Raw genomic sequence first — 22,858 nt, 5'->3', positions numbered from 1 at the left:
AGGGAACCAAAGTGCTCAGCTGTTGTGTTGTGCAGAGCATTTAACAGTGAGCAGCAAGTCAGGGTGTGGGAAGGACGGACAGGGACTGAGAGAGAAAGAGACAGTGAGTGCTGCTTTTAGCTGATTACTTTCATTCGATCACAGGTTGAGCGATGGGAGACAAGTAGCCAGGGAGTGAGAGCACAGCCCTCTGAATGTTCGAGTCCAGAGCAGGGAGCTGGAATGCACTCTTGAGCAGCCAATTCTCTTCCCTTACAATCTTCCTTAAAAGTTTCTGCAAACAAGCAAGAACCAAGAGGTGGGTGGCGAACACAATTGCTTATTTTCACAGTTGCTGCAATATTCATGTGAGTTTATCTCTGTTTTTAATTGTGTGTCTGTCTCTATTATGTGGTTGACCCTGTGTGTGTCTGTGTTTGAGTGTCTTCATCTCTCTGCCTCTGCTTCTACTGTCTATTCCCACATCCGTCAATGTCTCTGTGACTCTCTGCGCCTGTGTTTGTCTGTGTCTGTGGGCTTATGTGTCCATGTATCCCTGTGTTTGTGTCTCTGTGTCTGTATGTGTGTGTGTGGGTGTCTATCTGTTTGTGACTGTGTCTGTGGGCTTATGTGTCCGTGTGTGTCTGTATATAAGTGCCTGCATCCCTGTCTGTTGCTGTGTGTTTATGTCTGTGTGTGACACTGTGTGTATGTATCTGAGCATGTGTCTGTCTGTGTTTCTGTATCTGTGAGTGTGTGACTATCTGTGTGTGTGTATCTGAGTGTGACCATCTCTGTGTGTCTGTGTCTGAGTGTGAGTGTTTGTGTGTGTGTCTGTATATGTCTCTGTTTCTGTATATGTGTCTGTCTCTGTCTCTGTTTCTCAGTCTCTGTGAGTGTGTGTGTGTGTGAGACTGTGTCTGTGTGTGTGTGTAATCTGAGTGTGACCATCTCTGTGTGTCTGTGTCTGAGTGTGACTGTTTGTGTGTGTGTTTGTATATGTCTCTGTTTTTGTGTGTGTGTGTGTGTGCGCGCACATTTGTGTCTCTGTTTCTGTGTGTCCGTGGGTCTGTCTGTGTCTCTGCTCCTCTGTGACGGTGTGTGTGCATTTTCTGCAGCATCCACGTGCAACTTAAATACTTAGCCTAGCAGGTAAATGGGAATGGCCTCACTGTTTGAAGATAATTTGGTCTACCTGGTGCATTAATGCCCCTGGAGGGTGGGCTGAATCTCATCAGAGGACATCCTGGTGCCAAGTAGGGTCTGGGGTCATGATCATAATCCCACTCTCCCCTCTCCTATTAGCAGGAACATGGATGGTGGCCCCTTTAAAGGGTCAGTTTTAGCATTTCTGAGCTGGGGGGTCCCTTTAAGAGCTATTTCTCTCTAGGCATTGTCAAGGAAGGTAGATATGAGTGAATGTGACTCATGGAGGGTCTCTGATGAGAGCCAGTCCACTTGGTTGTTGCACTTCCAGGCTCTGTCGCCGGGTAGATTAAAGATGAGGCTGAGAGAGTGTTTAACAACCCTAACCAAACAGATGATGGGAGCATTACAACTGGGTTCAGTGATGTTTCCTTCAAGGTTCCACTCTTCAAAACAAAAGCACTTAATCAAAAGGAGAATTTGATCAGCTTTGGAACATGAAGGATCCCCTTCACTCCCTCTTAATGGACAATCTGGGGCAAATCGCAGAATTGATTGAGAGGAGATGGGAGCCCATAATTTTACTGCAATTCTTCAGGGTGCCTGCAGAGGGTGCATTGTCCCAGCTCCCTCCTGTAAGGCAAAGCCAAAGAGTCATAGAGACGTACAACATGGAAACTTGTCCATGCTGACCCGACATCCTAAACTAATCTAGTCCCATTTACCAGTATTTGGCCCATATCCCTGTAAATCCTTCCTATTCATTTACCAATCCAGATGCCTTTTAAATGTTGTAATTGTACCAGCCTCCACCACTTCCTCTGGCAGCTCATTCCACACACACACACCACCCTCTGCGTGAAAAAGTTGCTCCTTAAGTCCCTTTTATATCTTTCCCCTCTCACCCTTTCAAGTTTCACAACAACTTTCCTATCGCAGGGAGACCAGAATTGATTGCGGTATTCCAAAAACAGCCTAACCAATGTCCTGTACAGCCGCAACATGACCTCCCAACTCCTATACTCAATGCACTGACCAATAAAAAATGCTTTCTTCACCATCCTGTCTACCTGCGACTCTACCTTCAAGAAACTATGAACCTGGTCTCTTTGGGCAGAAGTGGGTACTGCACATGCTGGAGATTAGACTCGAGATTAGAGTGGTGCTGGAAAAGCACAGCAGGTCAGGCAGCATCCGAAGAGCAGGAGAGTCGATGTTTCAGGCAAAAATCGACGTTTCAGATGAAGGGCATTTGCCCGAAACGTCGATTTTCCTGCCCTAAGGTCGTTTGTCCAGTAACACTCCCCAGGACCCTACCATTAGGTCACCATAGTGCTACCTCATTAGACAGAGGTAACCAGTGGGGGTGTAACCTGAGGGTCACCCAGGTAGAGACTGCAGAAAGAGAGTCTGTCATGGAACATCAGCCAGTGCAGGGATTGAACCCACACTTTTGGCATCATTCTGTTACCCAAGACAGCATTCCAGGCAAAGCCAAAACATGAGTATTGCACCGACTTGGTGACCTGGGGAGAATTCCTGTGAACCTGGATCTGCTGTTGAGGTCATTCCCACAAAACTCCCACACACGGGGTTGCGAGCGTAAAGTGCAGGCTGACATTCCTGCTGCAGTACCGAGGGAATGCCATACTGTCAGAAGTACCACTTGAAGGTGAGATGTTAAACTGAAGTCGCATTGCGGTTGGGGGTATTGGGGGAGGCGATGAGAGTTGGACGTTTGGTGGTTTACCCTTGGCTTCTGGGAACGGGTAGGATTAGCTTCTGACTGGAACATTCCAGAATGAAAGAACAAGCCATTTTTATTTTAAGGGGTCCCTTTATGTTCAGTCTAAGGTGAGGGCAGGGTATTGGTAGAGAACGTTGCCTGGTGTAGGTTGACTCGCTAAAGGCGAATTGACAGGAATTAAAGTGTGGTGATAAGGGGAGCCATTTACAAAAGCGATCTCGAGAAACTTCTTCACGAAGCAAAGAAAGGGCTTGAATTTCCGTAGTGCCTTTAACAACCTCAGGACAATCTTGGCTGCTTTTTGGCCATTGGATTACTTTTGGTTCCCATTTCAGGTAGGAAACTGGGCAGCTAATTCACGTTGCAGGTGCCATAGTCAAGAGATCGCCTACTTATTTGGTGGTCGACTTTGGCCCAGGACTTGACCCCCACAATAGGGTCAGCAATTCGATTGTGTCCCTGACTGAGATGTGATGGGGCCTCAGTTTAACATCCCACTGAGAAACAGCAATAATGCAGTGAACCCTTACGTGATCCATCCTTAGACTGCGCGTTCACAGCCCTCTCTGTGGGTGAGAATTCTAAACATTCACAGCCCATCTGAGTTAAATCTTTTCTCCTCATCTCGACCTGAGTGGCATCCGCTTATTTTTGAATTCTGGACTCACCGAACAGGAGGCAACATTTTACCAGCAGCAACCCACATCTGCAGCTCAGTGCCAATTTGGCGGCTCAGTGGTTAGCACTGCTGCCTCACGGTGCCAGGGACCTGGGTTCGATTCCACCCTCAGGCGACTGTCTGTGTGGAGTTTGCATGTTCTCCTGGTGTCTGCTCTGGTTTCCTCCCACAGTCCAGGTGGATTGGTCAACCTCAAATTGTCCCGTGGTATTTGAGGAAAGACATTCTGGCTATTGTGGGAGTGCAGCGTAGGTTCACGAGGTCAATTCCCGGAATGATGGGACTATCTTACGCTGAAAGATTGGAGCGACTGGGCTTGTATTGATGCCTTGGCATCAATTTCCAAGGAGGGTGCCTGTAAACAGGGAAGTGGCTTGAAGTGTGTATACTTCAATGCAAGAAGTATACGAAATAAGGTAGGTGAACTTGCAGCGTGGGTTGGTACCTGGGACTTCGATGTTGTGGCTATTACGGAGACATGGCTAGAACAGGGACAGGATTGGCTGTTGCAGGTTCCGGGATTTAAATGTTTTAGTAGGGTCAGAGGTGGGGGTAAAAGAGGGGGAGGTGTGGCATTGCTTGTCAAAGATAGTATTACAGCGGTGGAAAGGACGATGGATGAGGACTTGCCATCTGAGGTGGTTTGGGCTGAGGTTAGGAATAGGAAAGGTGAGGTCACCCTGTTAGGAGTCTTTTACAGGCCTCCTAATAGTCCTAGAATCATCGAAGAAAGGATTGGGAAGGTGATTCAGGAGATGAGTGACAGTAATAGGGTGGTTGTTATGGGGGACTTTAACTTTCCTGATATTGATTGGGAAAGCTATAGCTCAAGTTCGTTAGATGGGTCAGTGTTTGTTCAATGTGTGCAGGAGAGTTTCCTGACACAATATGTAGACAGGCCAACAAGAGGTGAGGCCATACTGGATTTGGTTCTGGGTAACGAACCAGGCCAGGTGTTAGAATTAGAGGTAGGTGAGCACTTTGGGGACAGTGACCACAATTCGGTGATTTTTACACTCGTGATGGAGAGGGATAAGTGTGCACTGCAGGGCAAGAATTATAGCTGGGGTAAGGGAAATTATGATGCGGTGAGGCATGACTTAGGATGTGTGGCTTGGAAAAGTAGACTCCAAGGCAAGAGTGTAAATGATATGTGGAACTTGTTCAAGGGGCAACTATTGAGTGTCCTTGATAATTATGTACCTGTCAGGCAGGAAGGAAAGGGTCGTGCGAGGGAGCCGTGGTTTAATAAGGAATTGGAATCCCTTGTTAAATGGAAGAGGGCGGCCTATCTCAAGATGAGACGTGAAGGTTCAATTGGGGCGATTGAGAGTTATAGGGTAGCCAGGAAGGACCTGAAGAGAGAGCTAAAAGCAGCAAGGAGGGGACATGAAAGGTCCTTAGTAGATAGGATTAGGGAAAACCCTAAGGCTTTCTATAGGTATGTTAGGAATAAAAGAATGACTAGGGTAGGAATAGGTCCAGTCAAGGATAGTAGGGGGAAGTTGCGTGTGGAGGCGGAAGAGATTGGGGAGACACTGAATGAATACTTTTCTTCAGTATTCACTCAGGAACAGGGCATTGTTGTCGATGAGAATACTGAGGAACAAATAAGTAGAATGGATGGCTTTGAGGTATGTAGAGAAGAGGTGTTGGAAATCCTGGAAAAGGTGAAAATAGATAAGTCCCCTGGGCCTGATGGCATTTATCCTAGGATTCTCTGGGAAGCAAGGGAGGAGATTGCAGAGCCATTGGCCTTGATTTTTATGTCCTCTTTGTCTACAGGAGTAGTCCCAGAAGACTGGAGGATAGCAAATGTGGTTCCCTTGTTCAAAAAGGGGAGTAGGGATAGCCCTAGTAACTATAGGCCGGTGAGTCTCACTTCTGTTGTGGGCAAAGTCTTAGAGAGAATTGTAAGGGATAGGGTTTATGCACATCTGGATAGGAATAATGTGATCAAGGATAGTCAGCATGGTTTTGTGAAGGGCAAGTCGTGCCTCACAAACCTTATTGAATTCTTTGAAAAGGTGACGAAGGAGGTTGATGAGGGGAAAGCGGTAGATGTGGTATATATGGATTTTAGTAAGGCGTTTGATAAGGTTCCCCATGGTAGGCTACTGCAGAAAATACGGAGATATGGCATTGAGGGTGAGTTGGAGGTTTGGATTAGAAATTGGCTGGATGGAAGAAGACAGAGGGTAGTAGTTGATGGCAAAGTTTCTTCATGGAGTGCCGTCACTAGCGGTGTTCCGCAAGGATCTGTTTTGGGACCATTGCTGTTTGTCATTTTTATAAATGACCTGGAAGAGGGGTTAGAAGGTTGGGTGAGCAAGTTTGCGGATGATACGAAAGTCGGAGGAGTTGTTGACAGTGAGGAAGCATGTGGCAGGTTACAGCAGGATATAGAGAAGCTGCAGAGCTGGGCAGAAAGGTGGCAGATGGAATTCAATGTAGCTAAGTGCGAGGTGATTCACTTTGGGAAGAATAACAAAAAGATGGGGTACTGGGCTAATGGTCGGATACTTGGTAGTGTGGATGAGCAGAGGGATCTTGGTGTCCATGTACACAGATCTCTGAAAGTTGCCACCCAGGTAAATAGTGCGGTGAGGAAGGCATATGGCGTACTGGCTTTTATTGGTAGAGGAATTGAGTTCCGGAGTCCTGAGGTCATGATGCAGTTGTATAAGACTCTGGTACGGCCGCATCTGGAATATTGTGTGCAGTTTTGGTCGCCATACTATAGGAAGGATGTGGAGGCATTGGAACGGGTGCAGAGGAGGTTTACCAGGATGTTGCCTGGTATGGAAGGAAAATCGTATGAGGAAAGACTGAGGCACTTGGGGCTGTTTTCACTAGAGAAAAGAAGGTTTAGGGGTGACTTGATTGAGGTGTACAAGATGATTAGGGGGTTAGATAGGGTCGACAGTATGAACCTTTTCCCGCGTATTGAGTCGGGTATTACAAGGGGGCATAGCTTTAAATTAAGGGGGGGTAGATATAGGACTGATGTTAGGGGTAGGTTCTTCACTCAGCGAGTCGTTAGTTCATGGAATGCCCTGCCAGTAACAGTGGTGGACTCTCCCTCTTTATGGGCATTTAAGAGGGCATTGGATAGGTATATGGAGGATAGTGGGTTAGTGTAGTTTAGGTGGGCTTGGATCGGCGCAACATCGAGGGCCCAAGGGCCTGTACTGCGCTGTATTCTTCTATGTTCTATGTTCTATGTTCTATGTATACCCTTGAGTTTAGAAGACTGAGAGGGGATCTGATTGAGACGTATAAGATTATTAAAGGATTGGACACTCTGGAGGCAGGAAGCATGTTTCCGCTGATGGGTGAGTCCCGAACCAGAGGACACAGCTTAAAAATAAGGGGTTGGCCACTTAGAACAGAGATGAGGAGAAACTTCTTCACCCAGAGAGTGGTGGCTGTGTGGAATGCTCTGCCCCAGAGGGCAGTGGAGGCCCAGTCTCTGGATACTTTCAAGAAAGAGTTGGATAGAGCTCTTAAGGATAGTGGAATCAAGGGTTATGGGGATAAGGCAGGAACAGGATACTGACTGAGGATGATCAGCCATGATCATAATGAATGGTGGTGCTGGCTCGAAGGTCAGAATGGCCTACTCCTGCACCTATTGTCTATTGTCTATTATGTATTGACCAGGGATATGCAGACTAGGTGGGTGAGCCAAGGGTAATGCAGAGTTACAGGTCGAGGGATGGCTGAGATGCTCTTTGAGAATTGGTGTAGGCCAAATAGCCTCTATCCATACCGTAGGGATTCTATCGCTTGTCAGTCCTTTTAACTATTTTGCAAATTTCAGTGAGATCACCTCTCATTCTTCGAAATTCTAGAGAACAACAGGCCGAGTTTAAGCAATCCCTCTCCATAAGGCAAATCCCTCCATCCCTGGTAGACCTTCAGTGCTCCCTTTGTGGCAATAATGTAGTTCCTGAGATAAAGAGACCAAAGCAGCACTCTGGGGTACAGGTCTACACAAACACTATATTGGACAAAAGGCAGAAAACTAGCCACCAGGATACATGAACACCAACTAGCCACATAACGACATGACCCTCTCTCACTAGTTTCCTTACATACAGATAAGGAAGGACACCACTTCGACTGGGACAACACATCAATCTTAGGACAAGCCAAACAGAGACACGCATGAGAATTCCTGGAAGCATGGCATTCCAGCCAGGGCTCTGTCGACGAACGCATCGGGTTGGGCCCCATTTGCCACCCCCTGATGGGGGGGGGGGGGGCAGTAGGTGACATCCCAGGCATGTAGGTGGAAGGCGGGGGTCATGTGCACTGCTTTGCCTGGGGCCCACTGGAGATGTTACCTAGTGGGGTGGCAAAGCGTCTGGAGATGGACCTTCCAGCTCAGCGAGCAAACCTACATCCAGAACCTCAACCTGAGCTACAAATCTTCTCAAAATTCGCTATGCACAGAGATCTCGGTGTCCAGCTGCATAAATCCCTGAAAGTTGCCACCCAGGTTGATAGAGTTGTTAAGAAGGCATATGTTGTGTTGGCGTTTATTGGTAGGGGGATTAGGTTTCGGAGCCACGAGGTCATGCTTCAGCTGCACAAGACACTGGTAAGGCTGCACCTGGAGTATTGCGTACAGATCTGGTCACCGCATTATGGGAAGGATGTGGAAGCTTTTAAAAGGGTTCAGAGGAGATTTACTGAGATGTTGCCTGGTATGGAGGGAAGGTCTTATGAGGAAAGGCTGAGGGAACTGAGGCTGTTTTTGTTGGAGAGAAGAAGGCCGAGAAGTGACTCAATCAAGGCGTATACGATAATCAGAGGGTTAGATAGGGTGGACAGTGAGAATCTTTTTCCTTGGATGGTGATAGCTAACACGAGGGGATATAGCTTTAAATTGAGGGGTGATATATATATATTATATAACAGATATCCGAGATAATTTCTTTACTCAGAGAGTAGTAGAGGCATCGAATGGCCTACCTGCAACAGTAGTAGAATCGCCGACGTTAAGGGCATTTAAATGGGCATTGGACGTACATATGGAGAAAAATGGAATGGTGTAGGTTAGATGGGCATCAGGTAATTATCACAGGTCGGTGCAACATCGAGGGCTGAAGGGCCTGTGCTGCGCTGTAACATTCTATGTTCTATGTTCTCAACTGACCGGACTGCTAAAATCTCCAAGCAACTCTTCACTCATCCTGTACTCAAATCATGCGGACTGGCTGAATTGTAGATGTTTTTAAATCAATCTGGCAAGGTGGATAACGACACATCATCTGGACGTCCTGGCTCAGAGGTGGGGACACTACCACCCTGGTCAAACCACTGCCTCTGTGGAGATGGGCCTGAGTCCAGTATTGCAGACCACTTGGGTAAGGGGGTGAACAGTGTAATGGTGGTGGTACTGGGGCAAGGATTGAACAGGTAGGGAGACAGGCTGCTGTGGGAGCTGAGCCCTCCTGTCAGTGGCTGCCTTGAGACTCGAGCAGTTGACTTATTAACCGAAGGGTAACGAGGTGCATCAGTCTGCTGACACAGCTTTACACTCAGTACAGCAACTTGCAGAAAGAACTGCGTCGGAACCCTTGTCTTCGCAAACAGACAGTGAGTGAGAGAGACGAACGGGTGGGTGAATTATGAGACCCTCCTCCCAGAATTAACACACCGGTCATCGACGGTGGTGGGGGGGCATCGTCAGTGTGGAGGCGTGAGTGGGGAAGGGGGGTATGGGGTGGTGGGTGAAGTGGGGGTCAAGCAAGGCAAGGGGAAGTCTGCTTGGGAGCCATCCCACCATTCCTGACCTGCGCGTACATCACGCCATCCTGTATTTGGCTAACTCCGGGATTTTGGGAAAGGGCGCGGCTTACCGGTTGGGAGAGACGCTGCATTGCGGCTGAAGGTTTCCCCTTTTACATGTGCCCCCATGTAACCCCCTTCTCATTGAGAAGGGGGGATGAGCCAGAGAGAGGGGCAACTGAGTGGGAAAGGGCGAGAAACTTCCAACAAAGGGGTAACAAGGCGAGAGAGTGAACAGATGAGGGAGATGTTGGAGTCCCGGAGAAACTTTGATCTCCCTTGACCCCAACCCCGATATTATCTCCCAAACAGTGCGATCCCGTACTCTCCAACTGCCAAGGGTTAGATAACAGTGCTGGGGTTGCGTGGATGAGTTAAACAAAATGAACCCAACCCCAGGACAAACAGAAAGGAAGGAACTTCCATTTCTCTCCAGGGCCTTTCCCAAACATCAGGTTGTCTCAAAGTGTTTGACAACCAATGTGGTACTTTGCAAAGTAGGCGCCGTTAGAATGTGCAAAATGTGGCCCTCATTTTGCACACAGCAAGCTGCCCCCAGTAGCAATGTGATAACGATCGGGTAATTCCTGTTGTTTTTTATATATAAAAGGATGTTGGTTGACAGATTGTCATTCGCCCTGTGTTACTGCGGAGATTATCTCAGAAACCTGCTGCCATTATCCAAACTCCAGGCTCAGAGTTTGCAAACTGACATTGGCTCCTGCAGGACATCAACATCCATCACACGTTCAAACCTCTCACTGAATTGTCCAAGGACCTCAGGCCCCCTTCCTATCTCTGTAACCCCCTCCAGCCCCTACACCCCCTCCCTATCTCTGTAACCCCCTCTAGCCCCTACACCCCCTCCCTATCTCTGTAACCCCCTCCAGTCCCTACACCCCCTCCCTATCTCTGTAACCCCCTCTAGCCCCTACACCCCCTCCCTATCTCTGTAACATCCTCCAGCCCCTACACCCCTTCCTATCTCTGTAACCCCCTCCAGCCCCTACACCCCCTCCCTATCTCTGTAACCCCCTCTAGCCCCTACACCCCCTCCCTATCTCTGTAACATCCTCCAGCCCCTACACCGCTTCCTATCTCTGTAACCCCCTCCAGCCCCTACACCCCCTCCCTATCTCTGTAACCCCCTCCAGCCCCTACACCCCCTCCCTATCTCTGTAACCCCCTCTAGCCCCTACACCCCCTCCCTATCTCTGTAACATCCTCCAGCCCCTACACCGCTTCCTATCTCTGTAACCCCCTCCAGCCCCTACACCCCCTCCCTATCTCTGTAACCCCCTCCAGCCCCTACACCCCCTCCCTATCTCTGTAACCCCTTCCAGCCCCTACACCCCTCCCTATATCTGTAACCTCCTCCAGCCCCTATACCCCTCCCTATCTCTGTATCCCCCAACCCGTACACTCCTCCCTATCTTTGTAACCCACTGCAGTCCCTACACCCCTTCCCTATTTCTGTAACCCTCACCAGCCCCTACACCCTTTTCCTATCTCTGTAACCCCCTTCAGCCCCTTGCTCCCTCCCTATCTCTGTATCCCCTTCCAGCTCCTACACTCCACCCTATCTCTGTCACCTCCTCCAACTGCTACACCCCCTCCCTATCTCTGTATCCCCCTCCAGCCCCTACGCTCCTCACTATCTCTGTCACCTCCTCCGGCCGCTGCATCCCTCCCTATCTCTGTAAGTCCCTCCAGCCCCTGGACCCTCCCTATCTCTGTCACTTCCTCCAGCCCCTACACCCCTCCCTATCTCTGTAAACCCCTCCAGCCCCTGGACCCTCCCTATCTCTGTCACTTCCTCCAGCCCCTACACTCCTCCCTAGCTCTGTAACCTCCTCCAGCCTGTACACCCCTCCCTATCTTGATCACCTCCTCCAGCTCCTACACCCCCTCACTATCTCTCTCCTTCCTCCAGCCCTTACACCCCCTCCCCATTTCTGTACCCTCCTCCAATTCTGGCCTCTTGAATATTCCCCAATTCCTATTGTTCTGCCATTGGTGGCCATGCCTTCACTGCTTGGGCGCCATATAAATGCAAATTGTTAAACCAGGTACAATCAGGTAGCAGGAGGAGGCCAATCGGCCTCTCCAAGCCTGCTCCACAATTGAATAAGATCCTGCTGATCTGGTTCAATGGAATGGCAGAGCTAAATTGCCCATGGTGCATGCAGGCTAGGGGAGGTTAGCCATGGGAAATGCAGGGTTACAAGGATTGGGTAATGGGAGGGGCAGGAGGTGGATCTGGGTGGAATGCTCTTCAGAGGATCCGTGAGGATTTGATGGGCAGAATGGCCGCTTCCATACTATAGGGATTCTACAATTGTAACTTCAGCTCCAGAACCCAGCTACCCCTAACAACCTTCCCTCCCTGCGTCTGCCCAGAAATCCATTCACCTCTGTCCTCAAAATAGTCAAGCACTCTGCTTCCATCCCCCTTTGACGTAAACCTTCTCTCAATTCCTGACAGTCCTGAAGGGCTTTTGCCCGAAATGTCGACTCTCCTGCTCCTCGATGCTGCCTGACCTGCTGTGCTTTTCCAGCGCCACCCTAGTCTAGTCTCTGATCTCCAGCATCTTGCAGTCCTCACTTTTGCCTCCTCTCTAATTTTAAGACTTTGCCTTAAAAGTCTTTCTCTAAGTAAAGAGACCAATATTGTGCGCACTATTCCCGATGGGGTCTCACCAGTGATCACTCTGACTGAAGCAGAACCACTCAATTCCCTCACAATAAACAATAACATTCAATCAGCCGACCTAATTTCCTCCGTTCTCTGCACATTAACTTTTTATGATCATGCACGGGGATATTCAGATCCTTTGACTTCTCAGAACCATGAAATCTCTCATTAGTTAGATACCTATTTTACTCTGCCTGGCACAATGGACAATTTCACACTTTCTACATTGCCAGATCTCTGTCCACTCATACTACCTGGATCCCTTCACAGCTTCCTGATGCCCTCTTCTCTACTCACCTTCCTACCATCTATGCATCATTGGCATATCTGGCAACTATCCTCAACGTCCAGTTTATTGCAGTTTCTCATTGAGAGCCTAACCCTAACCCGACCACTGAAGACCGTCAGAAATGGGAAAAGGAGTAGGCCACTCGGCCCCTCAATCCTGCTCTGTTATTTAATACGATCGTGGCTGATCCGAAATTCCTCACGTCCACTTTCCTGCCCTTTCCCCGTAACTCTTGATTCCGCGACCAAGAATCTATCTCTCTCAGCCTTAAATATACACGAGGATGTTGCCCCCACAGCTCTCTGTGGCGAGGAGTTCCAAAGACTCACAATTCTCTGAGAGAAGAAATTCCACCTCATCCCACTCTTAAATTGATGTCCCTTTCTTCTGAGCCTGTGCCCTCTGGTCTTAAACTCCCTCATGAAGGGAAAACATCCTCTCGAGGGGTTAGATGGCCTACTCCTGCTCCTAATTCTTATGTCCTCATAGGCTCTCCCAGTTCCTATAATTGCATACATTGTACACAAAACTGAAGGGAGACCTCATGTACAGAGCATGCTGAAGGAGAAAGGAACTTCTTATTATGATTGACTCCCTCTTTTAAAGCTGTTTGTAAGATTTTAATTTTACAGAATTTTTTTTTTCGATTCCTTGTGAAAACATGAGCTTTTGTTGGGGCTCGACCCAGCATTTATTGTTGGGAGTGTGTTGCTGGAAAAGCACAGCAGGGTCAGGCAGCATCTGAGGAGCAGGAGAATCCACGTTTCGGGCATAAGCCCTTCATCAGGATGAAGGGATCCAGCCCAATACGTCGATTTTCCTGCTTCTCGGATGCTGCCTGACCTGCTGTGCTTTTCCAGCAACACACTCTCAACTCTGAAACCTCACTGTCTCCCACCATTTATTGCCTATTGCTAATTGCCCCTGGAGAGAGTGGTGGTGGTGGATATAGAAGGGTTGCAGTTTGTGTGATGTAGCAACCTCCCTCCTCCTCCAGATGGTGCTACAGAAGGAGTTGGCACTTCATTGGTACGTGTGTGTGATCCAATGTTTCACCTTCGCGTGATCCATTGGATTCAGCCCCTTTCCATTGAATTTAAATTGTAGAGAAAGACCAATCGGCCTGTCTGCTCTATGCTGGTTTTCCTGCTTCTTGTAAGCCTCTTCCTCCCCTCCTCTTCCTCTCACCCAGTCAGCGTATCCTTATATTCCTTTCCCCCTTATGTGTTTATGCAACATCCCCCCTCTTCTCCGCTTTCAACAAATTGACACGATTCATTTCAGTCTCACCCTGTGGGAGCACATTCCACATTCTCACTAGTCTCTGGGGAAAGACATTTCCTCTGAATTTATTGGGTTGGATTGATTGGGGACTGCCTTACCCTGATGGATGTGGTTTTGGAGACTCCTATAAATTGGAATGTCTCCCTTGAGTCCATCTTATCAATTATCTTCCTCATTTTGAGCCTGGGATTTAGGCGGATGCTCCAGGTGTTAGCGTAGATGGAGTGCTGTGCTTACTGATGCAGGTGGTAAGATGTTAAACTGAGATCCCATGGCCCTGGCCAACATCGCTAGAAAAGGTATCTGCTCATGATCATGTACAGAGCGGAAGCAGGCCATTTGGTCCATTGAGCCCAAACCTGAAGAGCATCCAACCCAAATCTACCCTACTTCCCTGGGCAAACCCACCTAGCCTACACCTCCCTGGGCACTATGGGACAGTGTGGCATGGCCAATGCGCCTTAACCTGCACAAGTTCAGACTGTGGGAGGAAACTGTAGCAGATACGGGGAGAACGTGCAAACTCCACACAGACAGTCTCCTGAGACTGGGATTGAACCCAGGTCCCCACCGCTGTGAGGCAGCAATGCTAACCACTGAGCCACCGTGCCACCCTCATTACTGTAGCTGATTTCAAATAGCTTCATTGGCTGTGAAGCGTTCTGGGGTAAGGAAAGGCACTATGTAAATGCAAGTTCTTTCTTATTCTGTTTTCAGATCAGAACCAATCTGTGCCCATAATAACTTAATGCAAAGCAAGACTGGACTCTATTGACCTGACCATTTCCATGCAAACATGGCCCCAACAGATACTGAGTGATTAGCTCCACGTTTGAATGGGAAAGGATTTGCTCTGTTACAGTGGGGGGGGGGGGTACAAATTGGGTCGATATTCCCTGGAATTTAGAGAGAACAGGTGACTGCCTTGAAACCTCCAAGATTGTGAAGGACCTTGGCAGGGTAGACACCAACAGGTTGTTTCTGCTGGGGCAGGAATCTAAAACAAGGGGAATGGGACTCTGGCAACCAAAGTAATGGGAAGAGGATGGGAAAATGGTATTGAAGCCCAAGGTCAGTCATGACAGTATTGAATGATGGATGGGCTGAATGGTCTATTCTGGCTTTTATTCTCGTGAGTTTACATTGAGTTACTTGTGATTTAGAACTTCAATCCTCTTAGTGTTGAATTCTGTTTGAATTCTTTGAGGAGGTAATGAACATGTTAGACGCAGGAGAGCCAGTGGACATGATCTATTTGGATTTCCAGAAGGTCTTTGAAAAGGTGTTGCACAGGAGGCTGCTAAATAGTACAAGAGCCCATGGCGTTAGGGGCAAGGGACTGGCATTAATTGAGAATTGGCTCCCTGGCAGAAGGCAGAGATTAGGGATAAAGGAGTCTTTTACAGGATGGCAGTCGGTGACTACGTCAGTGCAGATGAATTGGACCCAAGGGTCTGTTTCTGTGCTGTATAACTCCTGTGGAGTTGCACAGGGGTCCATGTTGGGACCATAACTAAACCATTAATATACATTAACAATCCGGGCAAAAGAACTGAGGATATTGTTGCTATGTTTGCAGGTGACAGATAGGTGGAGGGACAGGTAGCGTTGAGGAAGCGGGAGGCTGCAGAAGGACTTGGACAGGGTGGGACAGTGGGCAAAGCAGTGGCAGATGGAATACATTGTGGGAATGTGTGAGGTGATGCACTTTGGTCAGAAGATTAGATTGTTTTCTAAATGGGGAAAGGCTTCAGACATCTGAAGCACAAAGAGACTTGGAGCTCTTAGTTCAGGATTCTCGTAAGTTTAATGTGCAAGATGAGTTGGCAGTCAGGAAGGACATTGGGAAGGTTTATGAGGACAACGTCAGAAATGCACGGGAATTTACATCAGGAAAGGAGGCCGGTTTTTGTTTGAATGAAGAGGGTCGAGGTTTTTTTAAAATATTGATAGTTTTGATCGGCTGGGTTTGGATGGCGAGAATGTTTTCTCTTGTAGGGACGAGAAGTGCTAGAGGCCGTCAGTTCAATATAGCCCCCAAGAAATCCAGTTGGGAATGCAGGAGTGACCTCACAACCCAGAGAGTGAAGTGGAGGGCATGATGGTAGTGGGAAACTCACTTCCATAGGGAACGGTGGAGGTGAATAGTGTGGATACTTTGGGGGGGAAGGATGAACAAGTCTATGAGGGAGGAGGTAATAGAAGATGGCAGGTTTTGATGAGGAAAGATGGAACTGGAGTGGAGCCCAGCATAGATGAGTTGGGCCGAATGGCCTGTTTCTATGGCTTGTATCCTGTGCAATCCCATGTATCGTTACCTGAAGTCGGAACTATAGGGTCAGGGTGGAGCTGAGTGAATGCTCTAGCACAGACACAATGAGCCAAATTGCCCTCTTTAGCGTTGTAACTGTTCCATGGTGCTATGAGTCTAAATTCCTGACAGGAAGTTTAAAACATGTGCTTGCACATACAGGTCTAGGATTACATAACATGGATCTCTATGTGACTCTTGGCACTCACATGTTCAAAGATGAGAACAGCTGTGAAATATGGTTTAAATAATTGAAGGAGCTAATGTTTTCAGAAACAGTGTGAGGATGTCATTCTCTGCTTAGTTTGGCAGGAGTCCCCCAACCTGATGAAGGGCTTTTGCCCGAAACGTCGATTTTGCTGCTCCTCGGATGCTGCCTGAACTGCTGTGCTCTTCCAGCACCATTGATCCAGAATCTGGTTTCCAGCATCTGCAGTCATTGTTTTTACCTTAGGATTCATTATAGCCTACCCCATCTTTCTCAAGGTCACCTCTCTCGGTGTTGACATCGTAAAATCTACAGGTTCTTTGCAATCTACTCTTTTCACCCTTGTCGGGTTCCCTGACTTTAAAGAGATAGAAGTTTTCAGTGGCGGAGATATTGTTTGAAGACTGTCAATTGCAAGCTGATGTAATCCACGTCTGTCCTAATGTACAATGAGTTCCCAACACAAAATGGCCACTTGTGTTTCCAGAGGGCCCCTCAGATTAAACTACCTATCATGCTACTTTCATTGGAGTGTTGTCAAAAAAAATCTCATCTCCCAGCTGAAATATTAGGACAGATTGAATTGAAAACTTGGTCAAGGAAGTGGGTTTTGAGGGATGTTTTAAAGGAGGGAAACAGAGCGAGGAAATTCCAAAGCTTGGGTATAGACGGCCGAATGCATGGTGGAGTAACTGGAATTGGGAATGCTTGAGGCTGGAGGGGCACTGACAATCTCGTAAGTTTGTAGGGGTGAAGGTAGGGAGAGGAGAGATCATGCAGGGACTTGAAGGCGCAGAGAATGGAGAATTTCAAAATCGAGGGGTAGGCAGCGTAAGTCGGTGAGGACAGGTTTGGTGTTAGAGAGTGCAAACTCCACTCGAGACATGAAAGAGAGCTGGGGACAGTGAGGAGAGATAGGCTTGCTCTCACACATGCACAAACCTCCATGCACACACATATATGTGCATCTCGTCTGCGCACACATGCCTGTGCACACCCCAAATACATACACACACCTCCACACACATGCTTATAGATGTTCAAACACCCCCACCACATATGTCAACACATACATGTGTATGAACACAAATGTGCGCATCTGCAAACTCTCATGCAGGTGCATACACACATGCACATCTCCAAACCTCCATGCAGGTGCATACACAGCCCCACACATATGGACACACATACATACTGAGAGCCCCACACATGTGCATGCACACACACGTACTTGCACAGAGGCACATGCAAATACACATGCTTACACATGTGCACAGTCAAGCATACATTCATATAACAAACACGTGCACAGACAGACAGACACACACACACATACAGAAATAAAAACAAGATTGCAGTTGGGAATGAGAAGATGGACTGAGTGGGGAAACACCCCTTTCTGTGTTTTATTCTGTTCCTCAGCTATGAATTATGATGAAGGAGCAGTGTGTGTGTATCGTGTCAAATTTGCGAGAGTGATGTGTCTGCGTTCTGCACAAGTTTGCAATTGAGGGGAGCGAGGCAGTAAAATGGCTGTGGCGTGATTTGGACCCTTGTCCCCTTGTGGAGGTTTCTCTGGTTACTGGTTAACCAGCGAAGGCCACAGTGCCCTGTTAGCCATTTAACCAGCGAGTTCAGAAAGGCTGCGGTAGTTGAGAGTGCCTGGAACTAAAAGCTCCTACACTGTGTTGTTTGCAAAACAAAAAAAACAGCAGCCCATCAGCAAATCCCACGCCACGTTAACTAAGGAGACTATGGTTGCCCTCAACTTTGGCAGCGTATGTTTGTGGAGGTTCCATCACATATTACTCCAGCCCCTCTGTTCTGTCACTGCCCCATCTTTACAGCTTCTCCATGTGGCTAGTGAAATAATTAAATATGGTGGCATCATGGATATATTACTTGATTAGTAATCTAAAAGCCTAATGAATCAAGGATGTAGTTTAAATCCTACCATTGCAATTCAGCATCTAAATCCAGTTTATTAAGACTGCATGGATTTAACCACATTTGAAGCCTCTGGTTTGTTAATAAAAAGCCATCTGGTTGACTAAGTCAGGAAAGGAAGGCTGCTATCCTTATTAGGCCTGGCCTACACGAGGCTGACAGCAACATGGTTGACTCTAAAACGGCACCATCCAGTTGTGTGAAAATACCATGACAACGGTTCAAGAAGGTAGCTCCCCACCACCTTCTCCAGAGGGAAAATAGGGTTGCACAATAAATACTGGCCTTGTTAATGACAAATACATCTCATAAAAATTGTTATTTTTAAAATTCTTGCATTTTGAAAATGGAATCTAACAATACAGGAGAAAGTGAATAGCATAAGGCCTGTTGAGCAGGCCTTCAGGGTCTCAGTTATCTCAGGTTGGTATCGGAGGATCACAGTCATTTTCAATTTAACTTCAGATATAGGAAGCATGGACAAAATGGGCAGTATTTGTCTGATCCTGAGGACGCGGTGATGGGCTTAACAGGCCACATCAGTGGGCAGTTTCAAGGCCATTAGGGTGGAGTAAACATCAGCCTCACCTGGGTAAGACTAGCAAGTTCCTATCAGTTCATGACTAAGTGATTTAGTGTTTTACAGACTATTTTATGAATTGAATTCAGACTCTGAGAGAACCCCCTCCGTGTGGGATATGAACTCCAGTCAAGGCCCCTGGATTACAGTAAACAGAAGCTTGACACCTCTGTGCCCTTCAAATACATTTTCGTTTGTTCATAGTTTGAAAGAAATCTCCCCATTTTAAAACAAATCCAGACTTTTAATCTACGTTACAATGTGAGTGCTATTAACAAGGCCACATATCCCTAATTACCCTTGAAATAGGTGGGTTAGCCATTCCACAGGGCAGTTAGGAGGCAACCACGTTGCTATGCATTTGGGGTCACATTTAGGCTGGATGTTTTCAATCCCTTAGTGAATGAGGGGGACATTTATAGCAATAGTTTTGCGGTCATCATCACTGAGACTAGTTTTCAATTTCAGATTTAATTAATTGATTTTATTCCAACAGTTGCCGTGGGTGGGATTTGAACCTGGACCTCTGGATTACTATCCAGCTGCATTGCTGCTACACTGCCGTCCCTGATCGCTCTTTAATTCAACAACATCAGGTGACTCGGGCAGAAGATTGCAACTACCCAGAAGCCACTGAGAATCCCAGGAAATCTGGGTCATCTGATTTACGGTAAGGATTTCCCACTTGTCTGAAAATGCTGAGGATGAGTCCAACTTGTTCTTTTGGTATCATGTGCAGGAGCTAGAGAAAGGGACAGACATTGAGATTGGCCTTAACTTTGGCTTGTCATGTTTATCACTGTGTGTGTGTGTTTGTGTGTGCGCGTGCGCGTGTGTCTGTGTATACATGTACGTGTGTGCCATATGGAATGTCCTCCTCCAATATGGCTCCCTCAGAAATTTGTTGCCATTCTGTACCCACTAAATGATGATATAGATGCCATGATCCTCACCAATGCCAGCACCACAAGCCCCATGTCAGTGAAAAGCAGGGCCAAAAGTGGCACTGTCATTCCACCAACTCTCTTTGCCATCATCCTTGCATCACACAGCCAGTAAGTTACCCACATATCTACACAACCGATTGGGAAACTGTCCAAACTTGGCCACCCACAAAGCAAAAAAAGACCTAAAACACACCCTACGCCAGCCACTGAATGCCAGTGTGTGGATTCTGCTTGTGTGTACTCACTCAGAAACTGAGGTCCACAACAATGTTCACTCCTTTTCAGAAATGTCTGGAAAGGTGAACCTTTTACTCAACACCCAGAAAGCTAAGGTCCTCTTCCAAACAGCTTCCTCAGCCAAACTCCCTCCCACTTCTGTCGATTAAGAGCAATGGTGGGATTGTGGGAATATAAAGCGTTTTCTGTAGTTTGACTTGTCACTTCCGGTCATGGCAGAGGTGGACAATGGATTGTGTCCTGATCTCCAATGTGTCATTATTAGCCTTTGTCCAGCAAAGGTCAAAGGTCTCAAACCCTAGATTTTGGACAGCAGTGGTTCCCACACACTTTGCAGGCCTGGGCAAACCACAGTAGTCTCCTACACACTGGAGTCTTTGCAAGATCCTCCCAATCCAGCTGTGGGAATGGTGGTCCACAGAAGCTTCCCCTTGCAAGCCCCTTGCTCTGCGTCACGCAGCTCCACTGGGCAGGTCTCAACTGTACGACACCAGACTCCCAAGGTGACTGGCCATTTCTGGAATATTATGTCCAATTCTGGTTTCCCTCCTATCGGAAGGATATTGTGAAACTTGAAAGGGTTCAGAAAAGATTTACAAGGATGTTGCTGGGGTTGGAGGATTTGAGCTACAGGGAGAGGCTGAATAGGTTGAGGCTGTTTTCCCTGGAGCATCGGAGGCTGAGGGGTGACATTATAGAGGTTTATAAAATCATGAGGGGGATGGATAAGATAAACAGACAAGGTCTTTTCCCTGGGATGGGAAATCCAGAACTAGAGGGCATAGGATTAGGATGAGAGGGGAAAGATATAAGAGACCTAAGGAGTAACTTTTTCACACAGAGGATGGTGAGTGTATGGAATGAGCTGCCAGAGGAAGTGGTGGAGGCTTCTGGATGGGTATATGAATAGGATGGGTTTAGAGGGATTAAGGCGAAGTACTGGCAAATGATTGATAAATTCTTGATCTTGCAAGGAATTAAGGGCTACGGGGAGAGTGTGGGTAAATGGCATTGAAATGCCCATCAGCCATGACTGAATGGTGGAGTGGACTTGATGGGCTGAATGGCATTACTTACACTCCTATGTCTTATGGTCTAAATGGGACTAGATTAGGTTAGGATATCTGGTCGGCATGGATGAGTTTGAGTGAAGGGCTGTTTCCATGCTGTACATCTCTATGACTGCTCTACTGGGAACTTAGTCGTGCTGGGGACTCCCAGGAGGATGTTAGAACCAAAAGCATCGCTGAACTGGGCCAAGCATCTCTCCACCAACTAGTGGGAGTCCCTGGCTTGCGGCTGACCAATATGGAGAAAGCTTATTCAGGAAGGTATGGGATGCATGAGTGCACTTGGTCAGAGAAGATGCAAAATGAAAGAGAGTCATCCTCAATCCCAAGAGACCCCCACCTGAGGAGGTACCAACCTGCGATGGAGAGTATTTTGTGTGTGGGTCCAAAGAGAAAGACCTCACTGCAGACCACAGAATCATGGGGTTTATGCAATTTATGGCACTGATGGTGACCATTCGGTCCACTCTGTCAATGTCAACCCTAAAAAGAACGATTCGGCCTCATCCCACTCTTTGTTTACAGTGAGTGGCCTGCGGAGGCAAGACTACAGGCCTAGGAAGCATCTTTAAATTCAGAGAGGTAGAGAGATAGGCAGAAAAATAGGTAGATCACAAGTGCCAGTTGAGAGAGGAACTGATGGTTACATGAGTTTGAGAGAAAAATAGAGTAAGCTTTATTAAAATGAGTCTCTCAAGGGAGAACACATGGATAGCCCACTGTTTCATTGTATGTTATCAGGATGTGTACACTGACAGACCATAGATTGAGATGCCCTTTGCTGAAGGAGGCCAAAATTGTTCAATGCGTTGAGGGAAGGACAGCATTTTTAATCAGGTAGACATTGTGTCAACAAAAACAGAAACTGCTGGAGAAACTCAGCAGGTCTGGCAGCACCTGTGGAGAGAGAAAGCAGAGTTAATGTTTGGAGACCAGTTTTGAAGAAGAATTCAGATCTTCAGCATCCGCAGTTCTTGGTTTCATTTTAGAGAGAATGTGAAGATGAAGCCTGTGTTGTTAGGCCTCATCTCTCCCCCCCCCAAAATCCTGACTGAGCTCAAATACAGAGGCAGAGTTAGGATCACACAGATAAAGCAGCCGAACAAGATACCAAAGAAAGGAACTGGTGAGATTGATAGAAAGTCTGTTTTTTCTCTTGATGTGTAGGGGAGTCTAGAAACATGAAAATAGACTGATGGGCGTGAATAACAGGAAGTTCTTCTTCATGTACTGTGGAGTTGAAAGCTAGATCATTTGTCCCAAGATTAGTCATCTGGTCTGGAAGGTGGGGAAGGATCCAATTGAAAATTTCTAAATTGCATTGAATCGATTTTTATTTGGAAAGGGGATTAAGGTAGATGAAGTGAACTATTCTGGAGTATCTTACTGAACGTTGCAACGGGCTCAGGAGACTGGTTCTATGTTTACATTAAGGTTTTTTAAATTCAATCATACAGAATGGCCCAAATAAGTAGTTACAGTATTTACTGGGAAAATGGAAGGGGAAACCAGGTAGTGAATACATAACACCTGGAGGCCCATACGATATATTGGTGTCAAATGTAAAAATGGCTGCTGATTTTTTAATATTGAGGGTAATACAAATAAAAATAAATAAGTATTACTAGACAAATATATATTTTGGACTGAGATTTTTGTTCATTCATGGGATAGGGGTGTCACCAGCTGAACCCAGCATTTATCACCAGTCCATAGTTGTCCCCTGAGAAAGTGGTGATGAGCTGTCTTCTCTGTGGTATAGTGACACCCACACAGTGCAGTTAAGGAGGGAATTCCATTGACCCGATGACACTAAAGAAATGGCAATATATTTCCAAATCTGGATGGTGAGTGGCTCAGATGGGAACTTTGAGGGAGTGATATTCCCATATATCTGCTTTCCTTCTCCTTCCAGATGGTAGAGGCCATGGGTTTCGAAG

At 47.1% G+C, this 22,858-nt stretch overlaps 1 protein-coding gene across 3 annotated transcripts in view; it reads left to right on the top strand.

Moving 5' to 3' along the window:
* Positions 1-233: 233 nt before the first annotated feature.
* LOC122544379 (P2Y purinoceptor 3-like) overlaps positions 234-22,858 on the top strand; it is a 37,514-nt gene continuing 14,889 nt past the window's right edge. Inside the window, exons 1-2 of one of the 3 annotated variants that reach the window (XM_087982955.1) lie at positions 234-298; positions 19,161-19,334. The gene's annotated coding sequence lies outside the window, so the exon portion shown is untranslated. Of the gene's footprint in view, positions 299-9,131; positions 9,180-19,160; positions 19,335-22,858 lie in introns of those variants that run through there. The other 2 variants (XM_087982956.1, XM_087982953.1) reach the window with 2 other exon arrangements.

Source organism: Chiloscyllium plagiosum, unplaced genomic scaffold (assembly GCF_037043375.1).
Source record: "Chiloscyllium plagiosum isolate Xiang-an unplaced genomic scaffold, Cpla_swu_hap1 HiC_scaffold_44, whole genome shotgun sequence".
NCBI classification, from domain to species: domain Eukaryota; kingdom Metazoa; phylum Chordata; class Chondrichthyes; order Orectolobiformes; family Hemiscylliidae; genus Chiloscyllium; species Chiloscyllium plagiosum.
This window is presented reverse-complemented; position numbering and strand designations above follow the sequence as displayed.